Here is a 3,788-nt window from a genome sequence, read left to right on the forward strand (position 1 = left end):
AGGATGGGCCCTGGCAAACCGGGCAAGGCTCAGGTGTTCACATTCCTCCCCGGATTGGCCACGGAGAGAAGAGCTTGGCCTTATACGGTCAAAAAAGCCAGTGTCTGCCGCTCCTCCTCCTCGTGTGGATGGGCTGATGGGGTCAGGTCCTCCACCCTCTTCCCTGCCTTCCCCTCCCTTCTCCAGGTGCCCTGGAGACAATTCCGGTGGCGTTGGCTTTGCACCCAGCGCGGCTGATTCCTGGGGCTTGCAAAGAGATTGTTCCCCGCAGCGAGTGCGGTTGGTTTTGTGTCCCCAAGAACCAGGGGGGCGATGAGTGGGGGCACCCAGAGATCGGGAGATCTCTTCAAGCTCAGGTAGACAGGAGGGGCAGTAGAAATCACTGCCTGCCTGGTGGTTGAGCCTCTTTCTCTGTCCTGGGCTGGAGCTTTTGGTTGGGGAATAAAACTATAACCCCCTCAGCTTGATCCCGTGTGAGGCTGCAGTCAAAAAACAAATAGGAAAAAAACCTGAGGCACAGCTTTGCGCAAGATCACGCGGGGAAAGGAAATTAAGCTCTTGTCTTTGCCCAGGACTGGGGGAGTTTCTTTTCCCAAAGGCTGATTTTTTGGGGTGAGCCGTTTCCATTCCTGGAAACGGCTGTGCCAGGCCTGGGAAATGAGCCTGGGGGAGCTCTCTGTCTCCTCCTCTCTTGTGCCCTGTCTCTTGGCGTGGCTCCAGATACGAGCGCGAACCCGGAGGACCAGCTGTGGGTGAAGTGGGATTTGGCGTATTGAATGAGTTTGGAAATTGGAGTGGGCTGGGGGGGTATTTTTGGCTGAGTATAATTGCATTCAGTGGGACTAGGTGTAGTGGAAGTTCTCTAGAGCTCTAGGCCACCCTTTCTCCACCCCAGGAACACATTTCCATCTCACTTCCCACACATTGTGGAACACGTGGAGGGATTTTTTTCCTCCCCTTCTCTAGTACAGAGCATGAATTCAACTTGTGCCAGATTTCCCCAGTTTAAATTTACTTTTGTGAGCCCAGTCAGTGCCCGGGGGAGCACTGGGAGATGTCTGCGCCGACACCGTCCGCTCTACTTCTGCCCAAAGGAGCATCCCTGCATCTGGAGGGAAAGGAGAGGTGGGAGAAGAACCAGAAATGCTCCCATGTGCAGCTGGATTGCTGTTCCGTGGGGAGCAGATGGGCTGCAAGCTGAGTTTCCAAAGGAAAACTTCACAAAAGGTTGCTTCTAGTGTTTTCTTGCAGGATTTAGCCCTAAAAGGACAAACAGGGGTGTGTTTCTGCGGGTTAGAAAGGGTCTGTGGCCTTCTGAGGAGTGGGGCTGGCCAGAGCTTTTGGTGTTAGTCACCAAAATCAGACACCAAGGAGGGGAAGGTGACAGGTTTGTTCCCTGGACGGGTGGGATCTGATCGAGGGAGGTGTTTCTCACTCCTGGTAGCTCTGTTGGGAACTGGTTTGCCATCTCCGAGCAGATCCCCGGACTGACTTGAAAGCGTGTGTAGGCTACAGAGGAGTGAGATTTCAGTCTCCGTGCGGCAAAATGAATCTGGGCCAGCCATGCTGGCTTATGGGCTTGATTTCCACCGGGACGGGAGTTCTTGGTGGGCGAGGGCCACACTTTAGGATCAGGCAAACCTCTGTGTCTCAGTCTACCTTTGTAGCCACTGTTCTACCCTCTTGAAGCATTTGGGGAAAGATCCTGACTACGCTTTGCTGTTCTCTTAGCTCCTGGGAGCTGGTTTCTCTCTCCCCTGGGAGGCTGCGCTTGCTGGAGGGAGGGAGGGGGTTGTTTGGGATGTGGCACTTTATGGGATCCAAGGTTTGCGGAGGCCTCCGAGCCTTATAGGCTGGACTTGATGATCTCAGAGGTCTTTCCCAGCCTCTGTAATTCCGTGATTCTCTTTGGAGGCGTTTGCAGTGGTGTCACCTGCCCAGGAGAGGGAGCCTGGAGTTCACACTTGGGTGCTCCCCACCCCGGGAGGCAGCAGCCCAGGTATTCGGTGCCCTTAGATGTGGTCTGGGGCTCAGACTCTCCCTGCTTGGAAGACAGCAGAAGAGCCCTGCCGCTTGCCTCTCTCTGCTCTGGCTTGTCTTCTGGACTCCAGCCCAGTTGCTGTTGTGCAGACGTGAATATTTCCCTGGTGATCTTCCCTGCCCGACTCTGCCCCACCAAAATCAGCTCTGCCCCGCTTTCAGCACGCGCATTTATCTGTCCCGGCGTTTTGCCCCTGGGCTTTGTCTCGCAACTGGGCCATGTCCTGGACATCTGATGTCTCCTTTCCCCACGCTTGGGCAGATGCTCCAATCTTTGGCTCCAGACGGGGTTTGAGATCATCTTTGGGGAGCTCCTTGCAGCTCACACTGATCCGGCTTTCCCCGGGGACGGCAGCGCGCTGGGGTGTGCGGGGGTGGCTCTGCCAGATAAGGTGGGTGGGCTCGCCTGCATTCCACCGAGCCCCTTAGCAGCAGCTCAATCTGGTGGCCGCTGTGTTGATTACTGTGCTGGCTCAGCACCCTTATGGGACTGTCCCCCAGCACCCCAAAGGAGACTCTGAGATCCCGAGCTGATGGTGCCGCTGGGGATTTCTCACAGGGGCGAGGGGGGCGATGCCCTTCACTGGACGAAGGAAAACGAGGCGGAACGTCCCTGGTGAATTCAAGCTGCTGGGTTTAGGGCTGGCTGTGTCTCTGGTGTGAGAACAGCTACAGAAATTAGCCCTGAGGAAGGGGCCAGTCCTTCAGGTGAGGTCAGGGCTTGAGGGGTGCTCGAGTGGAGGGGGTGGGACGGGGGGATGTGGTGTCCCAAAGCAATGGGACTGTCTCAGACGTAGCTCAGCTCCTCTCAATGGAGTGCAGGAATTATTTTGCTGCATAAAATCGTTGCCTTGGTATGAGGTGGCTTGATACGCACTTTCCAGTTTTCAGTGGGGAAACTGAGGCAGAGAGCGGTGAAGTGACTGAGACGGTGAAACGGTGAGATGGGTCCTTCTCTCCTGCGCCAGCGAACCGAACCCAGCAGTGCGGCTTTGGAATGCCCTGCTCTGGCCTCAGGGCTCTCTCCTAGCCCCCTGGCTCAAAACAAACTGTCCAAACACCATATGGCAGGGAGGAAAAAATAAGTAAATCTAGAAACTCTCTTCTTGCAGAACTGGGCTGCAGTTGAGCCCCTGGCTGTGAGCACGCGTCTCTGACCACCCTGTTGTCCTCCAGTTCCCCCAGACTGAACGTTCAGGGCTCCCGAGCCCTCCTTTTCCATTCAGGTTTCATTCTGGGCAACACCAGCGCTGTGTTTCTCCTTTCCCCTCCGTCCTGGTCGCGGAGCCTCAGCCCCACCCCACCTTGCAAGGGCCGCTCAGAGCCCTCATTCATCGTCTGGGCCTCCCGCACCTTTGCCGTGGTGCAGCCTTGCACAAACCCAGCATTGTTCCTCCAGCTGAAAGGGCTGAAGAGCTCTGCTGGGTCCTGCCTCCAGGGGAAGCTCTGCGCTAAAGTGCTGTCTCTCCTGAGCTGGGAAGAGCTCGTAAGACCCGGAGCTTCCCCCCGTAAGTCCCCTCTTTCCCGTCTCTTCCAGTTTGAGAAACTGGATTTAAATGCTTGGGAGCTTTTTTCTGCTGGCCTGGGCTGTCCTCCCCTCATCTGTCCCCGCACCCGTCGAGCTGACCCTGGAGGTTCTCTTGGGTGGGCAGCAAACAGCCGAGCAGAGATGCTCCCTGTAGAATCATTATGGTTGGAATAGACCTTCAAGATCATCAAATCCTCCAGCACTTCTGGTGCATTTTCAG

This window comes from Apaloderma vittatum, unplaced genomic scaffold (assembly GCF_000703405.1).
Source record: "Apaloderma vittatum isolate BGI_N311 unplaced genomic scaffold, ASM70340v1 scaffold21012, whole genome shotgun sequence".
Classification (NCBI taxonomy): domain Eukaryota; kingdom Metazoa; phylum Chordata; class Aves; order Trogoniformes; family Trogonidae; genus Apaloderma; species Apaloderma vittatum.